Source organism: Ornithorhynchus anatinus, chromosome 9, assembly GCF_004115215.2.
Source record: "Ornithorhynchus anatinus isolate Pmale09 chromosome 9, mOrnAna1.pri.v4, whole genome shotgun sequence".
Classification (NCBI taxonomy): domain Eukaryota; kingdom Metazoa; phylum Chordata; class Mammalia; order Monotremata; family Ornithorhynchidae; genus Ornithorhynchus; species Ornithorhynchus anatinus.
The window spans coordinates 6,576,549-6,602,322 of record NC_041736.1 but is presented as its reverse complement, the minus strand read 5'-3'; the positions used below and the strand labels follow the sequence as shown (position 1 = coordinate 6,602,322).

General features: G+C 48.1%; 1 protein-coding gene and 1 long non-coding RNA gene across 4 annotated transcripts in view; one reads left to right on the top strand and one right to left on the bottom strand.

Moving 5' to 3' along the window:
* Nucleotides 1-25,774, top strand: part of CACNB4 (calcium voltage-gated channel auxiliary subunit beta 4) — a 115,176-nt gene that overhangs the window by 11,327 nt on the left and 78,075 nt on the right. The gene's annotated exons all lie outside the window — the stretch shown is intronic.
* On the bottom strand, nucleotides 4,790-6,870 carry LOC114814259. The gene is made up of 2 exons (XR_003762023.2): nucleotides 6,681-6,870; nucleotides 4,790-4,999 (listed from the first exon to the last, which is right to left on the bottom strand). It is a non-coding gene; the product is annotated as an uncharacterized LOC114814259 (long non-coding RNA).

The window sequence follows — 25,774 nt, the reverse complement described above, 5'->3', positions numbered from 1 at the left end:
TAGAACAGTGCTCTGCACGTAGTAAGCGCTTAACAGATACCAACATTATTTTTATTATTGTCTGCTTAGTGACCTTAGGCAAGTCACTTCTCTGTGCCTCAGTGACCTCAATTAGAAAACGAGGAATAAGATAGTGAGTGTCGTATGAGACGGGGACTGCGTCCATCCTAAGAGGCTTATACCTACCCCAGCGCTTAGTACGGTGCCTGGCCTATAGTAAGCGCTTAACAAATACCATGAGAACAAATACCAAACTTTTAATCCCATTAGGACATCATACATATGGATGGCACATATATGATTCCGCCCACTTCTCCCCACCCCTCAGAAATTTCAGGCGGAGATAGTCCGGGTCCAGATAGTCGGTCAAACGTATTTACCGAGCGCTTACTGTGTGCAGAGCACCGTACTACTATGCACTTGGGAGAGTACAATATTCATTCAGTAGGATTTATTGAGCGCTTACTATGTGCAGAGCACTGTACTAAGCGCTTGGAATGTACAAGTCGGCAACAGACAGAGACGGTCCCTGCCGTTCGACGGACTCGCGGTCTAATCAGCAGGAGACCGGCACATTCCCTGCCCGCGACGAGCCTACGGTCTAGAGGGGCAGACGGACATTAGTATCAGTAAATAAACTACAGATTTGTCCATCGGTGCTGTGGGGATTTATTGATCGTGTCTACTAAGTCTATTGTTCTCTTCCAGATTAGCACAGAGTAGGAGCTCATTAAGTCTGTAAGCTTGTTGTGGGCAGGGAACGTGGCTGCCAACTCTGCTTATTATATTGTACTCTCCCAAGTGCTTAGTATAGTGCTGTGCCCACAATAAGCGCTCAATAAATACGATTTATTGATTGGTTAAATGCTATGGTTGATTGACCAGGACAGCCCCATTCAGGCACCCCTAAAATGTTGCCTATTTTTGAACTTTTGAGGCCTACCACATGACACCTTCTAGCCATTTTTTATTTCACTGAGCGTGCCTGTTTTGCTCTGCTGTCTGTCTCCCCCTTTTAGACTCTGAGCCCGTTGATGGACAGGGATCGTCTCTCTCTGTTGCCCGATTGTACTTTCCAAGCGCTTAGTACAGTGCTCTGCACACAGTAAGTGCTCAATCAGTACGATAGAATGAACCGAATGAATGGACTAAATTCCCGGTGAGATCCGGGAGCACCCTCCACGAGGAATCTCACCACCTCATAGAGTATCAGTTAGCGGGAACCCTGCTCTCTCCTTCTCACAGAATTTCAGCCGGGACACAGATAGGATTTCAGGCGTTCTCGTCAGCCTGAGAGTGTCTGAATTGCAACCGGTAGCAATCGTCTAACCAATTCCACACCGCTGGAGCAGCTAGACACCACCCACCTCAATTTTACTACGATGGCTTTGCTTAGAAAAAAATGTTCCCAATCCCTAATTCATTTCCCTGTTTACATTCTGCTTTGGCGGATATTTTTCCCGAGGCGGCGGTCAAATTGCCGGATAGTAAAATCATCCAGTCTAACTAACTTTTTTTTTTTTTTGCCAAAACAAAGCCGCGTTACTTTTTATAGGTTGTCAGACCGTTCGAAAGAAGCGGTAAATTTGTGGTATCTTACGCGCGTCAGTGATTATGGCTGTGCTTCTCTGAAAGCTCAGACTGGAGTTGTGGGGAACAATTCCCACAGTTGCTTTTTAGCAGGTGATAAATATGCTGTGGCGATGGCAGGATGTGAAAACCGCAGAACGGGGAAGAAGGATCCAGGGGTTGAGAGTCGGGAGGCGGATAACAGTCGGAGCTCGGGGGGTTCTAGATGCCGACGGCTGCCTTATTATTTATTTGATTTATTTATGGTAGGTGTTGAGCGCTTCAAGGCTTACGCTGCAGTGCTCACCCATGTCCAACTTCACGCGTGTGTTCACGACCTTCGGGCGCTGCCGGAGCCCGGAGAGATGACCCCCGTCCTGGCGGGACTCTCTTTCTCTGAGGCTCCGGGCACCGTTCTTAGTCTTGGGAAAAATCGATTTCTGGGAATTGAAACTTCGATCGAGATTCCGGGATAGGTCAGTCCCGCCCCAGGGACGAGGCAGGAGCCATTTAATGGACGCTCCTGCATCGGTGTCAGCCGGTCTGGGCTGGCGCCAACTAACAATCAGTGGTATTTATTGAGCGCTTCGTGTAGGTCGAATATGCTACTAAGCGTGTGGAGAGAGTACAAAGCCATAGTAGTAAAATTGGGGTAGGTGGTGTCTAGACTGTGAGCCCGTTGCTGGGTAGGGATTGTCTCTCTCTGTTGCCGAACTGTACCTTCCCAGCGCTCAGTACAGTGCTCTGCACGCAGTAAGCGCTCGGTAAAGACGACTGATTGAATGAATACAATTCAGCAGAGTTGATTGATGTGATTCCCCCATTTTTTTATGGTTTTCGTTAAGCACGCCGTACCTGGCACTGTTCTAAGCACTGAGGTAGATAGAGGTTTATCGGGTTGGACGCGGTCCCCGTCCCACTTGGGACTCTCAGTCTCCCCCTTTTACAGATGAGGTGACGGAGACACAGAGAAGCGGAGTGACTTGGCCAAGGTCACACTGCCGACAAGTGGCGGAGCTGGTCCTCTTGACTCCCGGGAGATTACAGTCCGCGGGGGCAGGTCAAGGTTTGTCGTGGACCCTGCTCCAGGACTCAGAGATGTGTGGCATGAGGTATTCAGCTGAATCGTTCCTCTCTATCTGGGTTAGGGAGAGCGGTAGTAATGATATTTTTTGAGCACCTACTGAGGACAGGGGAGTGAATTGTACGAAACACTTGGGAAAGACAAACAGGAGTCCAAGAGATACTTTCTGCCCCCAAGGAGCTTGCGTCTACTGGGGAAGAGTGTTCCAGTTTGGTGGATTTATTTTGGTATTCAAGGTGGGGGTAGGAGCCAGGAGAGATTTGTCTGCTGGACTCCTTCGTTAGAATCTCTTTTTAAAAAATGTCCTTACTGTGGGCCAGACACTGTACTGAGCGCTGGAGTAGATGCAAGCTAATCAGGTTGGACGCAGTCCCCATCCCTCATGGAGCTCAGAGTCTTAATCCCCGTTTTACAGATGAGGCACAGAGAAGTTAAGTGACTTGCCCAAGGTCACACAGCAGACAAGTGGCAAGGCCACTTTTGAGGGGAATTGCTTTCTCGAGCCTTTCTGTCCGTGTCCCAGGCGCGGCTCAGTGGAAAGAGCCCAGGCTTGGGAGTCCGAGGGCATGGGTTCGAATGCCGCCTCTGCCACTCGTCAGCTGTGTGACTGTGGGCGAGTCGCTTCACTTCTCGGTGCCTCGGTTACCTCATCCGTACAATCATCCGTAGATTGTGAGCCTCACGTGGGACAACCTGATCACCCTGTATCTACCCCAGCGCTTAGAACAGTGCTCTGCGCATAGTAAGCGCTTAACAAATGCCAACATTGTGGTTTTCCTCTAGACTGTAAGCTCGTTGTAGGTAGGGAACATGCCTGCCACCTCTGCGAGAGTTCAGGAGAGTGCAGGAGACTCACGCGTGCAGTAGACGCTCAGTAAATATGATTCATCGATGGGTTATCTCCACTTAGCCTGACTCTACCTGACTCTTAAGGACAGAAAAGGACAAATTAGCTTCTAAACCCAGCCGTGTCTCACCTGTTTATCATGCATCTAGAGTGTAAGCTCATTTTGGGCAGGGAATGTGTTTGTTCTATTGTTTAATAATAATAATTATGATATTTATTAAGCACTTACTCTGTGCCAAGCACTGTTCTAAGAGCTGGGATAGATACAAGGTCACCAGGTTGGACCCAGCCCCTGTCCCACATGGGGCTCACAGCCTTAATCCCCATTAGACAGATGAGGTGACTGAGGCCCAGAGAAGTGAAGCAACTTGCTCGAGGTCACACAGCAGTCAAGTGGCGGAGCCGGGATCAGAACCCACGTCCTCTGACTCCCAAGTCTGTGCTCTTGCCACTAGGCCACGCTGCTGACGTTGTACTCTCCCTAGCGCTTAGTACAGTACTCTTCTCACGGTAAACACTCAATAAATAGGATCGATTGATGATTATCTACTCCAGCGCTTAATACAACGCTTGGTACATAGTAATCACTTAAGCATGTCGGGAAGCAGCGTGAACTACTGGATAAAGCGTGGGAGGCGGAGGTCCTGGGTTCTAATCCCAGCCCCACTCTTGTTTGCTGTGTGACCTTGGCAAATCACTTCCTCTGTCCGTGCCCCAGTCTCCTCAGCTGCAAAATGGAGATTCAATGCTTGCTGTCCCTCCTACTTAGACTGTGAGACTTAGACCTGATTAACTTGTATCTACCCCAGTGCTTAGTGTAGTGCTTAATACATAGTAAGCGCTTACAAAAGCCATAAAAAATGTTGATGATGATGATGATTAGGTGGCGAGAGGCTATCGCTCCCTCTAGATGGTAAGCTTTCCGTGAGCAGGGACCGTTGTCTACCAACTCTGTTATATATTGTTATATCGTACTCTCCCAGCTGCTTAGTACAGTGCTCTGCACCCAGTAAGCACTCAATAAATGTGATTGAAGCAGCGTGGCGTAGTGGAGAGAGCACGGGCCTGGGAGTCGGAAGGTCTTGGGTCCTAATCCCAGCTCAGCCACTTGTCTGCTGGGTGACCTTGGGTAAATCACTTCACTTCTCTGGTCCTCAGTTACCTCATCTATGAAATGGGGATTGAGACTGTGAGCCCCACTTGGGACAGAGACTGTCCAACCCGATTTGCCTGTATTCCTCCCGTCGGTGCTCAGTATAGTGCCTGGCACAGAGTAAGCGCTGAAGAAATACCGTGATTAATATTATTATTATTGTTGTTGCTGTGGCTTACGTCAAAAGATAGCTGAACAGAACGACTTTGGACACTGAGAAAATCGGAATCAAAGTGAGTTCTTCATTTACCTTGGAATGTTCGGATGCTTGCAGTCATGCCGCCTTGCATTCATTATTTATTTCTTCCTCGAAACGTGTAAAGATGCTAAAGGTTTACGACTCAAGCTGTTAAGGGAAATATTTATAGCAAAGATCAGTGGTAGAAAAGTACTTCTTACATGGCAGGTGCCACAAAATTATATTTGAGCATTTCCCCAGGGGACAAAAGTCAATTATGAGCATCCTAGTGGGGAAAAGAAGTAGGTTAACTGAAAGTCTATGCCCATAAATTCAGAAAGCTTGAAGAGCGATGCGGTTAGGGGGACGGTTTTATTCTTTTAACATATAATTGTGTTTTGATGCTCCTGTATGTAAAAATTCCTTCTCGTATAATTTGTCTCACTGGTATTGTTGGTCTTATTTTGTTCTTATGTTGGTCTTATTGCTACCGTGCATGAAGCAGATTGCCCTGAGCAGCAACTTTTTGAAACTTCATAGGCTGAAGCCCCATCCCAAGTGTAATGTCACCCACTGAGGGGTTTTTTTTTAATCATTTATTAAGCATTTATTATGTGTCAAGCACTGTTCTATGCACAGGAGTTGATACAAGTTTAACAGGTTGGACACGGTCCCTGTCCCATCTGAGATCAAAGTCTAAGTTGGAAGGAGGAGGGTTGAATCCCCATTTCCAGAGGAGGGAACTGAGTCTCAGAGAAACGAAGTGACTTGCCTCAGCGCACACAGGAAGCGATTGGCAGAGGAGGGATTAGAACCCAGTTCCTCTGACTCTTTCCGCGTGGCCATGCTACTTCCCTTACCACTGAGATGATCTGTTGAAGCCACGTTTCATCATCTTGAGAGTCAGTCTAGACTTGTTTCCGCACTGAATTAGATGCACAAGTTTTGGTGCATACAATGCTTTTTCTGTGGTTATGTTGCAATATTTAACATTCCTCTTGGCAGAGTTTTAGCCAAGAGCCTATAGGACCAAATGTTAAACTAAGAACCGCAGATTTCGAGTCACAGTTTAAGGAGCGCTAGGAGTGGATGACCCTGCTCCGAAGACTGTGAAGAAGGGGCAAGTGTGAAGGAGAGACTTGAGAAGGGGGAAGAGAAGACTCCAGGGTCAGAAGGAACGGAGCTCTCTCTCTCTCTCCCCCTCAGATCTATGCAGCGCTGAGACTGAGCTGGCAGGAAGGAACGACAGTGTTCGTGAAGTGTGGTGAGATCTTCACAGATCTGCGTCCTGGAACTTATTATAAGGAAGTGTGGGGTGACACGGTGGGGAATGGCTGAGAGTCCCATGATGAGAAATGACTAACCGAGCTCTGAGGGCTAACTTAGGGTATAAGGATGAACAGCATGGCCTAGTGCTGACTGAACAGGGGCCCGGGAGTCCTTCGGACTCTGATTCTAATCCCGGCTCTGCCACTTGTCTGCTGGGTGACCTTGGGCATGTCACTTCACTTCCTCGGGCCTCATTTGCCTCATCTGTAAAATGGGGATTAAGCCTGTGAGCCCCTCGCGGGACAGGGACTGTGTCCAGCCTGATTTGCTTGTATCCACCCCGGCGCTTAGAACGGTTTCAAGTTCTGGAGTTTCAAGTGGGCTCTGGCTTTTTCCCCTTCCTCTGTCCCAGCAGGGACGTCACCCGGGGATATCGCTCGGCCTTCTGCACAACAGACGGCTGTCATGGGCTCAGGCTGTCACGGACCGTCATTGATTCCGGGTCCGTGAATTCCGGGTAATTCCTTGGGAACAAGCAGCGGGGGAGGGTGTGCTATGAGGTGGAAACGTTAATGCTCACCTCTCCGGAAGAATCGTCATCACGAGCCCGCGTTTTAATGCGTTCCGAGTGTTTTGTTGAGTTGATAGGTGAGCCTCTTTCTAGATGAGTAGAATTTGAACTCACTGCACCATCCGAAAGGCGGGTGGAGGAAACCGAAGGAGGAAACCAAACCCATAACCGCAATGTCCGGAGGCAAAACTGGAAGCGGCGTGGCCTAGTGAAGAAAGCACAGGCCTCCTGTGTGACCTGGGGCAAGTCACTTCCCCTCTACGTGCCTCAGTTTCTTCATCTGTAAAATGGGGATTCAGTACCTGTTTTCCTTCTCGCTCAGACCGTGAGCCCCGAATGAGACAGGAACTGTATCTGGCCTGATTATCTTGTATCCACTTCGGCGTTTAATACGGTGCTTCGCACAGAGTAAGTACTTAACAAATGCCATTATTATTATCTCAAGGGAGTCTGGCTCCAGCAAAAACTAAAACAAAGAGAAATGCCGGTGAGTTAATATGTTTAACTCACTAAATAGAATCATTCCTGTCCCAGGAAACCCCACTCATAAAATAATCTGGGGAAAGGTAGTGAAAGAAATAAGAACCAAGTGAAACTTCTCTTCACGGATCCAAGTGATTTACTCTTCTCTCCTCACTTCAGTTCTTGAGGTGAAATAAATCATCTTATTTTGGTCGTACATCCTTAGCGTCCTCCACCACCGTGTAGAAGAAAACCACGTAGGGTTTTCCAGAAAAGCCTTTTCTAATACCGAGCAACTTTTCCAAGTACTTTTCTGGAAGAATTTTTTCCGTTCTTTTGACTATTCAGTACACAAGACCTATACGACACTCTCAGCGGAACATAATTCACAGCTTCAATATCAGAAAATACAGTTGTGGCCGAATCCTCCACCAGCAGTAATTGTCGCAAAATGACAGTGACTCTCGTCCGAATAGGCCTATCAGAAATTTTGCATACGGCAGGTAGTCGAATTCTCGGCATCCTTTATCCATATTGGATGAAGTCTTTCCTCAGAGTAAAGCGATTAGAATTTCCCCTTCCGCAATTGATATCCTCTCCAGCAGATGGGCTGACCGGAGTAGTGTCTCCATGGCAACCCGTTTATATGTGTGTGTGCGCGCGAGCGCATGTGTTTGAACATAGTCTAAATTCACAGAAAGGAACTCAGATATTAATAGTCTAAGAAATTCGGGTGCGAGCAACAATTATCCAACTTACAGTATTTAGCCGGACACGTCCCTGATGTCAAATTTCTTACGGAAAGCGCGGGTTGGGGTTAAACGTGCTCCCCTAAAAGCAGTAGAAATGTAGTTTTCACAGTCGGTGAAATCACGAGGCGCTGTTGACCGAACGGTTGAACCGTTGAGCGGCCACCGGCGAGATCTGGGGGACGGTTGCCCCGGGCAACTTTCCTTCCTAGGATCGTCGTTTCTGACAGGTGAGGCAATCACGCTAACGACGACGGTGGCGAGCGCGGTCGTATCCTCTGGAATCATTTTGACAGCCTTCCCAGATTTGAGAAGACAAAGTCACGAGGATATGCTCAAGGACCCTTTGTTGCTGTGCGGTTTCTATGGCACCGATAGTTGTTTCAAGCTTGTGCTTAATGTTTGTGCTGCTGAATATAGAAGCAGCAGAGATGATATCGTGAGATTTATAACCCACATGGTCTTGATTGAATCTCTTGGAATAAAAATGGGGAGGATTTTTATTTCGGCGCAAAGCTAAGCTGGTCTATTTAGCTGGAGATCTCCAGTAGAAATTATCCAGATAATGGAGCCCATGAGTATGCTGTGACCTGAAGTGTCTGAAATGTCTGTCTTTAGCCCCCAAATTTCTCACCTGGTAGCCCAACAATTTTGGTCAAAGTGTTTTTGAGTATTCTATGACCTGAAATGCTTGAATAGTTTAGGTTTCTTAAAAAAAAAAAAAAATCTCTCACCTGAATAGCTAAATAATCCTGGGGTTTTTTAATGGTATTTATCAAGTACTTACTCTGTGTCAGGCATTAAGTGCTGGGGTAGATATAAGTCGATTAAGTTGGACAGAGTCGGTTCCCAGTCTACGTAGGAGGGAGAACAGGTTTCAACTCCCATTTCACAGAGGCATAGAAAAGTTAACCGACGTGCTCAAGGTCACGCAGCAAGCACTTGGCAGAGCGGGGATTAGAACCCAGGTCCTCTGGCTTCCAGGCCCATGCTCCTTCCAATAGGCCATGCTGCTTTTTTCTTTTTGGTATTTGTTAAGCACTTACTATGTGCAGAGCACTGTTCTAAGCGCTGGGGTAGATACAAGGTCATCAGATCGTCCCACGTGAGGCTCACAGTCTTCATCCCCATTTTGCAGATGAGGTAACTGAGGCACAGAGAAGTGAAGTGACTTGCCCACAGTCACACAGCTGACAAGTGGCAGAGCGGGGATTCGAACCCATGACCTCAGACTCCCAAGCCCGGGCTATTTCCACTGAGCCACGCCGCTTCCCTGGTCAGTGGGTTGTTTTTTTTTTGGTGGGGGCAAGACGGGATGAGAGGGTCAGTGGTTTTTGGTGGGGGGCGAGATGGGGTGAGAGGGTTGGAATTATCCAGATAACTTCCAGGTGCGGATTCATCAAAAGAAATTTCTACACCGGCAGAATGAAGGGAATTGTTTGTGAAAAACGTTTGAAAAGGTCCGTCGATGGAGAGCGGCAGCAGAGCTGACTCGGAAGTAATTGAAAAGACGAGCAGGTGGTTGGGTTGGGGATCTGCTGGGTTTCCCGGTCAGACCGGGATGGTCGGATGAGGCCATCGGGACATCGACGTCGACATCATCATCTTCCGCAGTGTTGACCGAGCGCCCGTAGTAGCCGGAGCCCTCCATCAGTTGCCCGGGGACCGGCAGAAGAAGGTCCGATTGGACCCCGGCCAACGGGGAAGACGCGCACGGGAGGGTTGTGGGGCTGGGCGACGGAAAGGCTTTGAAGGTAGGGAGCTCCTGGGACAATCCAGTGGATGGAAGAGCAGGATATTAAATTCCTCTAAGGCCCACAGGCCCGATTCTTCTTCATTCAGTAATATTTATTGAGCGCTTACTATGTGCAGAGCACTGTACTAAGCGCTTGGAATGGACAAATCGGTAACACAGAGAGAGACGGTCCCTGCCCTTTGACGGGCTTACGGTCTAAAAGGGGGAGACGGACAATAACGATAGCAATAAACAGAATCAAGAATTCTTCGGCCTGTTTATTAAATGCTCACTCTGTGCCAAGCACTGAGCTAAGCTCTGGGCAAGATGCCACAGGTCAGATTCAGTCCTTGCCTCACGGGAGGCTCACAATCCGAGAGCGGTTAGGCGTAGAGAAGCGGCGTGGCTCAGCGAAAAGAGCCCGGGCTTGGGAGTCGGAGGACGTGGGTTCTAATCCCGGCTCCGTCGCTTGTCTGCTGTGGGGCCTTGGGCGAGCCGGGAGGTCAGAGGCCGTGGGTTCCGATTCGGTCAGTAGTATTTTTATGAGTGCTTACTATGTGCAGAGCACTGTGCTAAGCGCTTCCCTGCTCCGCCATTTATCAGCCGGGTGACTTCGGGCAAGTCACTTCACTTGTCTCTGCCTCAGCGACCTCCTCTGTAAAATGGGGATTAAAACTGAGAGGCCCGTGTGGGGCGACCTGATTACCTTGTATCTATCCCAGTGCTCAGAACAGTGCTTGGCACATAGAGCGAAACAAATACCATCATTATTATTATTATTCCCTGGGCCTCAGTTCCCTCATCTGGAAAATGGGGATTCAAACTGTGAGCCCCACGTGGGACGATCTGATTATCTTGTATCCACCGCTGCGCTTAGAACGGTGCTCGGCACAGAGTAAGCGGCTTAACAAATACCGTAACTGTTATTAATAATAATGACGTTGGTATTTGTTAAGCGCTTACTCTGTGCCGAGCACCGTTCTAAGCGCTGGGGTAGACATAGGGGAATCGGGTTGTCCCACGTGGGGCTCACAGTCTTCATCCCCATTTTACAGATGAGGGAGTTGAGGCCCAGAGAAGTGAAGTGACTTGCCCACAGTCACACAGCAGCCAAGTGGCAGAGCCGGGATTCGAACGCATGAGCCCTGACTCCAAAGCCCATGCTCTTACCACTGAGCCACGCTGCTTCTCTTAGTATTGCAGCAGCAAAAGTCAACCTAGTCACCAGCCCGAGATGACAGTGTCAAGACAGTTCTGATTTCTGGCAACCTCTTGGCCTTGTAAATCCCCTGATTCTCTTGGAGGATCATTCCACAGAGCAAGAACATTATCATTTTTTAATGGGATTTACTGAGCGCTTAAATGTGTCAAAAACACTATTCTAAGCACCGAGGTAGATACAAGCAAATCGGGTTGGACACAGTCCGCGTCCCGCTTGTGGCTCACGGTCTAAGTAGGAGGGAGAACAGGAGTACTGAGGCACAGAGAAGCCAAGTGACCTGCCTGAAGTCACACAGCCAGCCGGGATTAGAACACAGGTCCTCTGACTCCCAGGCCCTCTTTCCACGAGGCCCCGCTCCTTCTCCAATTTGCCCTAGTATTCCAGCTCATCACCTCCCAAAGCAGTGCACTCAGGCAGCGTGGCTCGGTGGAAAGAGCCCGGGCTTTGGAGTCAGAGGTCATGGGTTCGAATCCCGGCTCGGCCACTTGGCAGCCGTGTGACTTTGGGCGAGTCACTTAACTTCTCGGTGCCTCAGTTACCTCGTCTGTAAAATGGGGATTAAGACTGTGAGCCCCACGTGGGACAACCTGATTCCCCTCTGTCTACCCCAGCGCTTAGAACGGTGCTCGGCACATAGGAAGCGCTTAAGGAACACCGACATTATTGTTATTTTTGCTTCTGCTTCCTGAATCTTTATTTTCGTGACCCTATTTCTTCTCCTAGTAGACGTTACTAGTTTCATCTGTAGGACGCTGCCTGTGGCATCTTTTTAATATCTCAGAGCATGAATTGTGCCAGACATTAGAGTAAGAATCAGCGTTTGCCAATTTTGTTTAATTATTCCATTTAGAAATCGGTTCATTAAGAATTAATCAGGTTTTCCCCGCCGCAGTGACAACCATGTTTCACCCACTTGTAGGTGTACAGGATACTAGATTAGTCTTATTAAAATATTGTTATAATAAGTGTTCTAAGTTTTAAGGTAGAAATAAGAAGCACCTTGGCCTAGTGGATAGAGCACAGGCCTGAGAGTTAGAAGGACTTGGGTTCTGATCCCGACTCTGCTATGTGACCTTGGGCAAGTCACTTAACTTCTCGGTGCCTCAGCTGAAGAAGCAGTGTGACTCAGTGGAAAGAGCCCGGGCTTGGGAGTCAGAGGTCTTGGGTTCGAATCCTGGCTCGGCCACTTGGCAGCCGTGTGACTTTGGGCAAGTCACTTAACTTCTCGGTGCCTCGGTTGCCTCACGAGGGACAACCTGATGACCCTGTATCTCCCCCAGCGCTTGGAACAGAGCTCTGCACCTAGTAAGCGCTTAACAAATATCAACATTATTATTATTACCTCGTCTGTAAAATGGGGACTTGTGAACCCTATGTGGGACAGGGACAGTTTTCAACCTCATTAGCTCGTATCTACTCCAGCGCTTAGTACGGTGCCTGGCTCATAGTAAATGCTTAATAAATACCACAAAAAATAGTAAACACAACAAATACAACAACAATAATCATAATAACCATAATAAAAGATGAAGGATTCCGGTTCTGCCATTGCAGTGGATTTACTGTGCAACTTTCTACCCGTCCCTCGACGTCTCTGGGCTCCACGTGCCCCGTTGGTTAACTGGCGGCTACATCCGCTCTCTGGAATGTTGTGGGACGGTTGAGGATGAGGTCGTGAAACGACTCGGGTTCGTTCCTCCGGTGCAAAGGTCGAAATGGTTCTTCCCTTCCACTTTCACGTGGACCGTGGGGTCGACTCACTCCCTTCCAGTCTTGGCTCGGCCCTCCTCTCTCCCCGGCCACAGGGTCCAGAAAAGCAGGAGGAGAACAACTCTCCTAACCTCTTCTGTAGTCGGGATGGATGAATGCTCGTGAAAACACACTGAAGGTAAGAAGGCTAGCGCGAGGCATCTACGATTGACAGTCAGAGGTCGTGGGTTCTAATCCCGGCTCCGCCACTCGTCAGCTCTGTGACTCTGGGCAGGTCATTTCACGTCTCTGTGCCTCAGTTGTCTCACCTGTAAAATGGGGATTGAGACGGTGAACCCCACGTGGGACAACCTGATTACCTTGTATCTATACCAGCGCTTGGCATATAGTAAGCGCTTAATAAATACCATCATTATTATTAGTAGTAATCATCGTGGCCCAGTGGACTGAGCACGGTCTTGGGAGTCAGAAGGCCCGAGTTCTAATTCCGGCTCTGCCGACTGCTTGCTGTGTGATCTTGGGCAAGTCACTTCACTTCTCTGGGCTTCAGTTTCCTCATCGGTATGGGGATTAATACCTGTTCCTCCCGCCTACGTAGAATGTGAGCCCCATGTGGGACAGGGACTGGGTTTGACCTAATTCACTAGTAACTACCTTAGTGCTTAGAACAGTGCCGAACACAAAGTCATCACTTAACCAATACCATGGGGGGGAAAATCATGATCATCAAACAGCATCAAGATGGGGCCTGATGGTATGGAAGTCCATCTGTACAGAACATCAGTGAGTGCAATAGAGTCATCATGACAGCGAAGGCCTTCTCTGAAGAGAAAGAATTGATTCGGTAAATCCTCCCTCTTGCCTGGAACGCCCTCCCCCTCCATATTATTATAAGCACCATTACTGTTATATTTGTTAAGCACTTACTCTGTGTCAAGCACTGTTCTAAGCGCTGGAGTAGACAGAAGATAATATTCTAGGCCACCACTCTCCCCACCTTCAAAGCTTTGAGGTCACATCTCCCTCAAGAGGGATGAAGCCCTCTTTTCCCTGACTCTCTTCTCCCTTCTGTGTCATCGAATCTGTGACTTTTAGGCATTCGATATTTGCCCCTCCCTCAACCCCCCAGCACTTATTTACGTCTCTTTCAGTTCTATATAATAAATTATTTATCCATCCGCCAGTCGTATTTATTGAACGCTTACTGTACGCAAAGCACACAGCACTTGTTTACGTATCTTTCAGTTCTGTATTATAAATCTTTTGCCCATCCACCGATCGTATTTACAGGGCACTTACTGTATGCAGAGCACTGTACCGAGCGCTCGGGAGAGTACGATACGACGGTGTCGGTGGACACGTTCCCTGCTCCGGTTGAGTTTACAGTCATCGCGACCAACGGAGCGGGCGTCTGTGTGGCCGCCTGCATCGCCCGGCGGAGTCAGCCGGAAATCTGCTCCTTTCTAATCTCAGGAGACCAGATATCCCAGAAACCTAGAGGAAGAAGGTTTGAAATCCCGAAGGGACTCTGGTTTTTGGGTTAATGAACGTAATTAAGAGTGGCCTCCCTCATGTGTGTGTGTGTGTGTGTGTGTCTTTGAGTGATCAGAGAAATGTTGCCTCTGGACACCGTATTGAAGTGGAGGGAAGCAGGAATCCAGGGAACAGAAGGGATGGAATGCTCAGAAATGCCTAAAAGCTAAGATGAGAAAGAACCAGAGAGAGAGAGATCAAAAGGGAGGAAGAAACCCAAAGAGGAAGAACCTGCCTTTCAGGCACTTGCCAAATTGATGCTGAGCCCACTTAGGGTAGAAGATTTCTTTAGGGATGGTTGCCAAAGAGGTCCTCTTTCTCATTTGACCAATTTCGTGCTTCTGTAGCCTTGTCTAATCTGAAGGGCGAATTCTGTCCGGCGGAGGAAATGGGAATGGGGAGAAACCAGGAAATGGATTTTCCCTCTTCCATGTGGCTTAAGAGCCTTGATCCTTGCTGTTCTTGGGTCATCAAACTCCGCCTTCTCTCTCTGACGGGATGCTTGGAGAATCCAGGTGACCATTGGGAAGTCACAATTTCTCTGGGCTTCAGTTTCCTCATCTGTAAAATGGGGGGTAAAATGTCTACTGTCCCTGTCTCTCGGACTACGACCCTTCCGCGGGACAAGGACGTGGCTTCTTTGAGTATCTTGGAGTCCAGGCCCGAGCACAGGACTGGAAATCAGAAGATCTGGGTTTGAATCTCGGCTCTGCCGTTTGCCTGCTGTGCAACCTTGGGCGAATTAATTCAGTTACCTCATCTATGAAATGGAAATGAAATACTTGTTGTTCTCCTTCCTCCTCGGTCTGTGAGCCCCATGTGGGTCAGGGTCTGTTCTAATTGTGCTCTATCTCCTGCTCAGCACATAATCGGCAATAAAGAAATACCCAAATATTATTATTATTTGGCACATACCTTAATGAATGCCATAATTATTTACCAACTTTGTATGGTGGGCGGGGGCGGGTAGAAGAAAACTATATTGCTGTTTCGTACTTTCCAAGCGCTTAGTACAGTGCTCTGCACACAGTAAAGACTCAATAAATACCATCGAATGAATGAGAGTAACAACCTTGGACCATTCAAGCTGTATTTGGTCCCATCTCCTGTTCGATGGTTCAGTGCCATCCCGGTGCTGATCAGGGTGAGCGTTCTCCGGAAGCATTCTCTAGAAGCGGTATTGCTTAGTGGATGGGGCCCGGGAGTCAGAAGGACCCGGGTTCTAATTCCGGCTCCGCCACTTGTCTGCTGCATGGCCACGGCCAAGTCGCTTAACTTCTGGGCCTCGGTTACCTTAGCTGTAAAATGGGGATTGAGACTGTCAGCCCCATGTGGGGAAGCCTTGTATCTTAGAACAGTTCCTGACGCATAGTAAGCGCTTAACAAATACCATAATAATAATTCTTATTAATAATGCATGTCTCCCCTTCTACAATGTAAGCTTGTTGCGGGCAGGGAACGTGATTACCACCTCCGTGGCATCGTACTCTCCCAAGCGTTTAGTACTGTGCTGTGCGCACAGTAAGCACTCAATACAAGTGATCGATTGATTGCTTTCTCAGTTTACTGAGGTCAAGGGGCACTGGGGCTTTTTTTTACTGAGTTTCTGAGCAAACTAGAAGAAGGTGAAAACCCTTTTTCAATCCAAGCCGCATCCTTTTGGCAATCTGGCAACCTCTGGCGGGGCCGGAGGAGTACGAAATCGGTCAAATGAAAAAGAGGGCCTGTTGGGCATCCTTTGGCAACCTTGGAGCGCGGCACGCTCCGGGAATTACACAACACGGCTGTGCTTGGAAAGGTGATGGCCTGTTTCCACGTTCTCCTGATGAGCTGTCGTTTTGTAACCGCTTTCTCACCTAGGGAATTCAGGGCCCTCATATGATAATAATAATAATAATATAGCAGGGAATGTATCTGCTAAATTCGTTCATTCAACTATATTTATTGAGCGCTTATTGTGTGCAGAACACTGTACTAAGCACTTAAATCTATTGTGCTCTACTCTCCCAAGCACTTAGTACAGTGCTCTGCACATGTGTTCAATAATATGATGGATTGATTATTATTAGTAGTAGTAATAATAAAAATCGCTATTATTATTATTGTGGTATTTGTTAAGCGCTTACTATGTGGTAAGCACTGTGCTGAGTGTTGGGGTAATAATAATAATGATGTTGGTATTTGTTAAGCGCTTACTATGTGCAGAGCACTGTTCTAAGCGCTGGGGGAGATACAGGGTAATCAGGATGTCCCATGTGAGACTCACAGTCTTAATCCCCATTTTACACATGAGGGAACTGAGGCCCAGAGAAGTTAACTGACTTGCCCACAGTCACACGGCTAACGAGTGGCGGAGCCGGGATTCGAACCCACGACCCCTGACTCCCAAACCCGGGCTCTTTCCACTGAGCCTTGCCCTTCTCTAGGTACAAGATAAACCGGTCCCCCAAGGGGTTCACCAACTAAGCAGGAGGGAGAACAGGTATTGAATCCCCAATTTGCAGACCAGGGAACCGAGGCACGGAGAAGTTGGGTGACTCTCCCAAAGTCACACAGGAGGTAGGTGGCAGAGCCAGGATTAGAACCTAGGTCTTCTGACTCCCAGCCCCGCGCTCTTATCCACTAGGCCAAGCTGCTTCTCAGGTTATTAGAAACAATAACCAGTCAAAGAACCCAGATCAACCCCGAGAAGAAATAAGAAAAAACTCTGTGCGGCTCAGAGGTGCCTTGTTCGGGAGGGCTTAGTGGAAAGAGCTTGGAAGTGAGAGGACGTGGGTTCTAATCCCTCTTCCGTCTCTTGTCTGCTGTGTGACCTTGGACAAGCCACTTGACTTCTCTGGGCCTCAATTACCTCCTCTGTCAAATGGGGATGAAGACTGGGAGCCCAACGTGGGACGACCTCATTACCTTGTATCTACCCCGGCGCTTAGAACAGGGCTGGGCACACAATAACCCTTAACACACACCATAACAGAGAAGCAGCGGGGCTGAGTGGAAAGAGCCCGGGCTTGGGAGTCAGAGGTCGTGGGTTCTAATTCCGACCCGACCACTTGTCAGCTATGTGACTTTGGGCAAGTCACTTCACTTCTCTGGGCCTCAGTTATCTGTAAAATGGGGATGAAGACTGAGAGCCCCATGTGGGACAACCTGATTACCTTGTATCTACTCCAGCGCTTAGAACAGTGCTTGGCACATAGTAAACGCTTAACAAATACCAACATTATTATTATTATTATTATTATTATTATTAGGGTGGTGGAGCGAATTGGACGATTTCTGAGGTGAGGCGGAGGAATTTCTGAAGTTCCGGGAAGTGGCCACATGGTGGTGCTGTTACTTTAACACGTGCTGTAATCATTGAGGCATCATTTGCTTATAATAATAATAATAATAATAACAAATGCCATCATTAAGCCCTCACTATGTGCGAAGCACTGTTCTAAGCACTGGGGTGGATGCAAGGTGTTCAGGTTTCCCACGTGGGGCTCACAGCCTTAATCCCCATTTTACAGATGAAGGAACTGAGGCCCAGAGAAGTGAAGTGCAGATTAGATTAGACTGTAAGATTAGACTGTAAACCCGTCAAAGGGCAGAGACTGTCTCTATCTGTTACCGATTTGTACATCCCAAGCACTTAGTACAGTGCCCTGTAAGCGCTCAATAAATGCTATTGAATGAATGAATGAAAAGTGATTCGCCCAAAGTCACACGGCTGACAGGCGGCGGAGCCGGGATTAGAACCCATGATCTCTGACTCCCAAGCCCGGGCTCTTTCCACTGAGCCACACTGCTTGGATTTGCTTGAAATCCAATGTACTAAATTTGAGCGTACTCCTGGGTATTTTTGCCAAGACCTCTATGCTTTTCAGTACCACGCTTCAGAACCACAAATATTATCTAGTCCATGTAGAAGAACTTGAAAGTCAAGAAAACATACCAATGTGATATAAAATGTGGGGAAAGTGACATGGACTTAAAGCACTTATCAGTTGTATGGAGGATTGTCTTATGGCATTTGTTAAGCGCTTACTATTTGCCAGACACCCTAATAAGCACCGGGGGGTAGATAAAAGCGAATCAGGTTGGACACGGTCCGTGTCCCACATGGGACGCAGAGGGTTCGTCCCCATTTTACGGAGGAGGTACCCGAGTCCCAGAGAAACGAAGTGACTCGCCCAAAGTCACCCGGCAGACAGAGGGGCAGAGTCGGGATTAGAACCCGGGTTCTTCCGACTCCCAGCCCCATGCTCTTTATCCACTGGGCCATGCCGCTTCTCTATCAAATGCCTCTTCTGTCCGGAACATTGTACGAAGCACTTGGAAATATTAAAATAGAAATGGAAAAATGTGATCCTTGCCCTCGGAAAAATGCTATAGAAGAAACAGTTGGCATAAGTGAATGAAAACGACATGATTTAAGAGGGAGAATAAAGACACATATGTGTACAGATTAATACATGAATACCAAATACCTTGAATAAAATCGACGTACGAGTGCTGAGGTAGCTGATGTGATGTCACGACCAGGAATTTAATGTCAGGGAGATTAATCAAGGCATCCTCCCCCGTGGAGAAGATGCCATCTGAGGAAGGCCTGGAGTGAGGAGAACATCGAGGTTTAGTTAAGGAGAAGAAGGTGGGGTGTCCCAGGGTCAGAGGCCGGAGAGTCAAGAGCGAGGAACGGGTTAGGAAGTAAGCCACACTGCCTCCTGGAGACCAATCGATGGGGAAATACTTATTAAGCCACCTACTGTGTCCAAAGCACTCTACTGAGCGCTTGGGGTAGTAAAATAGAACTAGCAGGTGAGCTCTTCAAGGAGCACTCGATCTAATTTAGATCACCAATAGGTCTAAATGCAAGGGCCATTACCACTTTCATTCATTCAATAGTATTTATTGAGCACTTACTATGTGCAGAGCACTGTACTAAGCGCTTGGAACGAACGGTTCGGCAACGGATAGAGACAATCCCTGCCCAGTGGCGGGCTCACGGTCTAATCGAGGGAGACAGATGGCAGAGTAAAACAGGACGAAAGAAAAACAAGGCAACATAATCACGATAAATAGAATCAACCACTTAATGGAATGGTATTTTTCTGTAGGTGTCATGTAATGTGCGTACCTCATTTCCCTGAAAGGAATGATATTGGCAAGAAATACCTCCACAGCGCTTATGTACACATTCTTACACTCAGTTTTTCCCCCCTTTAGACTGTAAGCCCATTGTGGACTGGGAATGTGTCTGTTATATTATTTTGTTGTACTCTCCCCAGCACTTAGTACAGTGCTCTACACAGACTAAGTGCTCAGTGAGTATGATTGATTCTTCTATATGTAATTTACTTTAATTTTTATTAATAATAATAATGATAATTATGGTATTTGTTAAGCACTTATTGTGTGCCAGGCATGTACTAAGCTCCGGCGTGGGTACAAGCAGATCAGGTTGGACAGAATCCCTGCCCCACATGGGGCTCTCATGGGGCTCATTCCCTTGTGGGAATGTCTGTCTCCCCTGCCAGAATATTAAGGCAGGGCTCATGCGTACTTTACCCTATTTCTCCCTCTCGGGTTCTTAGTACAGTGTTCTGCGCACAGTGAGACCTCAACAGATATCACTGATCCGTTGACCGATTGATTGAAATCCCTTCCCGTCGCCATCAATTAGGTGCATTTGTTATTGGCTTGCGGAAGACTTATCAAAACCAGATTAGATTATAAAACCCCCTCCTAGCCAGATCCCATTCAGGGGGGATTTGCGGTGAAGCGATCCTGAACGAAACACGCAAGAGTCAGCTGTCAAAATGCAATGGCGGTCGAAAAGACTCGGCTCTTTCACCGATGAGTGACTCTTCTTCTCTCCCCGCCTCCCCCTGCTTCTGCGGGCTGGGCTCTGGCAGTCTTAGGTTCATTTCCCCCTCCCACGGAGGGTTTCGGAGGAATGGGAAGACGCCATATCCAGACAAAATCCAGTGTCGGGGACTTCTTGTAGAACAATAATAAATGTGGTATCTGTTAAGCGCTCATTATGTGCCAGGCACTGAACTACTCCGTACGCTGAACCGCCCTCTAGACTGTGAGCTCACTTTGGGCAGGAATGTGTCTGTTGTTATATTGTACTCTCCCAAGCACTTAGTACAGTGCTTTGCACACAACGAGCACTCAGTAAATACGATTGAATGACAGTGAATGAATACTAAGAGCTAGGGAAGGTACAAGGTAACTGGGTCGGACGCAGTATGGGGGTCACGATCTTAATCCCCATTTTACAGATGAGGGTAACTGAGTCCAGAGACGTGAAGTGATTAGCCCAAGGTCACCCAGCAGGCAAGCGGCAGGGCCGGGATCAGAACCCGGGTCCTTCTGTCTCCCAGGCCTGGGCTCTGTCCACTCGGCCACGCTGAGCTCCTAGCTCAGACAGCACCATCTCCCCGATGGCTACTTAGAAATGCCGAGCTTGGTTTTCCTGGTGTAATTAAGACGGACAAATGGGACCCTTCTGTTTGGCTGGGAGGGTTGGCCGTCAAATCCCCTAAATAGGATTTGGATCAGAGGGGGTATTACTTTCTAATCTGGTTCCGATAATCTCAGGCAAGCCGTTGATCAATGCAGTTAATTGATGGGGGCGGAAGGGGATTTCTCGCCCTCTTCTAAGCCCCCAGCCCGCATACCTCGGTGGGGATGGCAAGGATTAGGCGAGGGATTAATTTGTGCCCGTGTGCCATTGAGAGGGTGGATTTCCTGCCTGGTTTTACACGAAGGAAAAGTGGGTTAAGACCTCCGAGGCCTGCCTCTCTCCTGGCCTGCTCTCTTTTAGTTGCTCTGAGGGAAGCGTGAAAAGAATCCTCAGTCCCCGCATCCCTTGAGCCCTGTCGGGCAGGGGACGTATCTACCGTATCTGTTACGTTGTACCCTTGCGCTCTGCACACGTACGATTCGATCGATCCATCAACTGGGACCAGAGACCATGATTGACCGATTACGCGGTGTCTGTCCCAGCCCTTAGCTCTGTGCTTCCCACATCATTCAGTGGTTTAATAAATATTTAAACTAGTAATAGATCGTAATTCATTCACTCAGTCGTATTTATTGAGCACTTACCGAGTGCAGAGCACTGAACTAAGCTCTCGGGAAAGTACAAGACAACAGTAAAGAGACACATTCTCTGTCTACAACGACATCCAGACCCAAGAGAGCCAGGGCCGCCCGGAGCCTCGGATTTTAAGATCCCGCATCCTGGCACTGCTATATCATTTAAGGAAGGAACAAAAGAGTCGAAAACACCAGTTCAATAAAACCAGCGGTGCCTACCGTTTTTCCTCTCAGCGAATGACTGGAATGTCTCTTTATACTCGCAGAAGTGGGAATTATCGCTGTATAAAGGAATTGTCCTGAGAAGCGGCATGGCGTAGTGGGTGGAGCATGGGCCCGGGAGTCAGAAGGTCATGGGTTCCTATCCCGGCACCACCACTCATCCGCTGTGTGACCTTGGGCAAGTCGCTTTACTTCTCCGTGCCTCCGTTACCTCATCTGTGAAATGGGGTTTGAGACTGTGAGCCCCATGTAGGTCAGGGACTGTGTCCAGCCTGATTTGATTGTATCTACTCCAGTGCTCAGTAGAGTCCCCAGAACATGGCGTGTAATAGACACCGTAATTGTAATTATTACTGTCAGTGTAAACTTCCTTCTGATTGCGTATCACAAACGCACACCCCCAGCACACACACTCTCTCACATAAACACACACACCTCACAACTCAAATTCCCGTTGTCAGGAACTACTGGGAGAAGTGAAAACCTTAAGGTTTTCCCACTTAGTTGTACAGAATTATGCAGTTGCGAGTCTAAATTTTTTGTGATTTTTTTTTTTTTTTTAACCCAATGAGTGGTGAGGCTTCATTAACAGATTCAGAAGCCTGAGCCTTGGCTTTCTGGTCTCCAGTCGAGACCGGGAGATGGTGTTCAGCTGTTTGCACAAAATTCCGCAGCGATTACGATGAATCTAAATCCCATCCAGAACTCTCCCGATTGCCATGGCAACCTGAATTCAAAATAAGAACATACCAGGCTCTTCCGAGTCAGGAAAGCAAGTTTCCATCCTCGGTGAACTTCGGGGCCATTCCAGATCACACGGAGTCATTTTTAAATAGAACGCTCCGCCTCTTTCACCTCCTTGGCTGCCAAGGCTGCTGGAGGTCAGCGATCCTGCGATCCTCGCGGGCTTGGGAAGACAATCTGCTGTCGCTCTGCTAGGCTTCTCCGACAGATGGACTCTGTATTTTGGATTCTTCTGACTAACGGTGATTAGTAAGAGGAGAGAAGCGGTTGGTTCAGACCATATCCCCAGGTGAGCAAGCCAACCTACTTTCCAGGGCTCCCGGAAGGCGGGGCGGCACCGTCAAGCGGAGCTCCAGCGTGCAGCCACCGAAACCTACGAGTCGCACCATTGTGGACGGGCCCCCTCCGGGGCTGCGGGAGGGATCCTGACTCCACTTCTACTGCCGATTGATGAGAAAATCTTTGAATATGGCGCAACTGTCCCTGGCGTTTAGAACCACGGAACCACGGGCTCAAGGAGCTGGAAGAATACCTTGAGAAATCATATGATCCATCCCCCCTCCCTTCCCATTGGGAAGCAGCGTGGCTCAGTGGAAAGAGCCCGGGCTTGGGAGTCAGAGGTCATGGGTTCGAATGCCGCCTCCACCACTTGTCAGCTGTGTGACTGTGGGCAAGTCACTTAACTTCTCTGTGCCTCAGTTACCTCATCTGTAAAATGAGGATTAAGACTGTGAACCTCATGTGGGACAATCTGGTTACCCTGTATCTACCCCAGCGCTTAGAACAGTGCTCTGCACATAATAAGCGCTTAACAAATACCGACATTAATTCCTTTCCAGGGCTGTATCTAATAATAATAATAATGATGGCATTTGTTAAGTGCTTACTATGTGCAAAGCACTGTTCTAAGCGCCGGGGAGGATACAAGGTGATCAGGTGGTCCCATGTGGGGCTCACAGTCTTAATCCTCATTTTACAGATGAGGTAACCGAGGCCCAGAGAAGGCAAGTGACTTGCCCAAAGACACACAGCCGACAGGTGGCGGAGCCGGGATTAAAACCCGTGACCTCTGACTCCCCAGCCCGTGCTCTTTCTACTGAGCCACACTGCTTCTCTCAGGTCGCCCTCGTAAAATCCTGTCTCCTGCAGGAAGTCTCCCCCAAATTACTCCAGCCCACCCAACTTGCCCGACCCAACTGCCACCCTTAGCACTTGGGTTTTTAAATTTCCATTCTCAGCACTAATGTACTTTGCATTGTATATTCAATTACTTATTCGGTTGGAAAGAGCCTGGGCCGGGGGAATCAGAGGACCTGGGTTCTAATCCTAGCCCTGCCACTTGCCTGCTCTAGGCCCTTGGAGAAGTTACTTAACCTCTCGGTGCCTCACTTTCCTCATCTGTAAAACGGGGATGAGACACCAGCTCTCCAAGTGACCCCCGTGTGGGAAAGGGACAGTGTCTAACCCGATAAATTTACATCTACCCCAGTGCTTAGAATGGTGCTTTTCACATAGGTGCTTAAAAAAACCACAATTATTAATATTATTGTTTTTATAAGTAGCACGTATCGAGCTCCTCCTTGGTGGAGTGCACTGAACTAGACGCCAGGGAAGAACAGATTAAAGACGTGAATACATTCTCGGCCCGCAAAAAGCCTACCCTCGCAACGGGGGAAGTTATGCATAAAAATACTTAGAGCTAGCGTGATCGAAGTAAAGAACTGAGTGAAGATGCGCACGCATACACAACACCCCCACATACACCCCATCCCATGAGTGCTGAGAATGGGTCTGGTTAAGTTCATAAGTGTTAGAGATGGCAGTCGGAGTCATATGGCTTAGGGTGACTTTTCCACATCATCTAAACGAAGACTTTTCCGTCTTCCTTTAGAGAGTGAGAAACAGCATGGCCTAGTGAAAAGAGCACGAGACTGGGAGACGGGAAACCTGGCTTCTAATCCTGGCATTGCCACTTGCCTGCTGGGTGACTTCGGGCAAGTCACTTAACTTCTCTGTGCCTCGGTGACCTCATCTGTAAAACGGGGATTAAGACCGTGAGCTCCGACCTAATCACCTTGTATCTATCCAGCTCTCAGAACGGTGCTCGGCACCTAGTAAGCGCTTAACAAATGCCAAATTATTATTATTATTTCCTCGCCTGCAAAATGGGGGGAAAATAGTTGTTCTTCCTGCCCTTTAGACTGTGACCCCCATGTGGGACAGGGACCGACCTGCTTATCCTCTACTCACCCCGATGCTTGTCACATAGTAAGTCCTGAGCAAATACTATTATTATGATTAGTATTAGCGTACCCCACTCCCAGATAGAACATTTCTGGTTTTGACCTCTGGGGTTGAAGGTGTTGGGGTGGCTACCGAGAAGCAGCACGGTATAATGGAAAGAGCTCGGGCCCGGGAGTCAGAAGGTCACGGGTTCCAATCCCGACTCCGCCACTCGTCTGCTCTGTGACCTTGGGCGACTCATCTTACTTCTCTGGGCCTCAGTTATCTCAACTGTAAAATGGGGATTAAGGCTGCAGGCCCCACGTGGAACAACCTGATTACCTTGTATCTAGCCCAGTGCTTAGAAGAGTGCTAGGCACGTAGTGAGTGTTTAACTAATACCTTTATTATTATTATTTGGGGACTGGGCTCAGGAGGCAAATGTCAACTGGTCAGCCAGGCCGTGCCGGTCCAGGGACTCTCCCAAGCGCTTAATATAGTGGTCTGCACACAGGCGTCTTCTTCTTCCAATGCTGTCGAGTCATTTCCGAACCCACAGCGACTCCATGGACATGCCCTCTTCAGAACTTCCCATATTCTCATAGAGTTGTTTTGGTATGTCTATCCATAGAGTTTTCTTGGTAAAGATATGGAGGTGGTTTACCATTGCCTTCTTCCTCCGTCACACTGTAAACATTCAGTAAATACAATTAATGGATTTACACTTATTCTTCATCCATTAACATATCCATTTATCCAAATGTACCCTCAATCATTTATTCTGATTTATTCTAATGTTCTGTCCTGCTCTACCTGCTTTATTATCTTTTTTTTACCCTTCTTCCTCTTCTTGATCACTATACTTATAAATATGTTTATCTCCCCAATTAGATTATAATTTCTCTGTGAGTGGGGAAAGATAACTATAACTATTATTATTCTTATTAAAGCATTTGTTCAGCACTTACTATGTGCCAGGCATTGTGCTAAGCAGGGGTGGATACAGGCAAATTGAGTTGGACACAGTCCCTGTCCCACGTGGGGCTCACGGTGTCAATCTCCGTTTTACAGACGAGGGACCTGGGGCTCAGAGAAGTAACGTGAGTTGCCCAAGGTCACACAGCAGACAAGTGGTGGAACCGCGATTAGAATCCATGATCTTCTGATTCCCAGGCCCGGGGTCTATCCACTATGCCTAGTTTTACTTCCGGGGTACTCTCCCAAAAGTAATAGTAATAATACAGCTTGGCTCAGTGGAAAGAGCACGGGCTTGGGAGTCAGAGGTCATGAGTTCGAATCCCGGCTCTGCCACTTGTCAGCTGTGTGACTGTGGGCAAGTCACTTAACTTCTCTGTGCCTCAGTTACCTCATCTGTAAAATGGGGATTAACTGTGAGCCTCACGTGGGACAA